This window comes from Plasmopara halstedii (genome assembly GCF_900000015.1).
Source record: "Plasmopara halstedii genome assembly, contig: Scaffold_2680, whole genome shotgun sequence".
In the NCBI taxonomy this organism is placed as follows: domain Eukaryota; phylum Oomycota; class Peronosporomycetes; order Peronosporales; family Peronosporaceae; genus Plasmopara; species Plasmopara halstedii.
This window is the reverse complement of record NW_020189586.1, coordinates 130,641-131,020: the sequence shown is the minus strand read 5'-3', so window position 1 is coordinate 131,020 and position 380 is coordinate 130,641.

Below are 380 nucleotides of genomic sequence, written 5' to 3'. Positions count from 1 at the left end.
GCTTAGGACACTTTTCAATAACGAATTCACTCTTTCGAAGCCAATCAATGTAATTAGGATCCATACGACTGATCTGCTTAAGCGTCCTTCCTTTGTACTTTCCCCAACTCATCAAATACGAATTATCATTGCTAAGAAACTTGGAGTGAAGGAAAATCTTGATATTCTCAGTAATATTGAGACTGGGTTGGTTGTGCATCCATCGACAATACCCGGGATCAGAAGCATATACTTCTTCAATCGGTGTGCCCTTGTATTTTCCAAAAGTTAGTTCGTTCGGTATGTTATTAGTTACGTGTATCTATATACATAGGGTCTTAATTTTTTTTTAGAAAAATAAATTAATTCTAAAATTCAGACAAAACCTGTTCTCAGTGGTC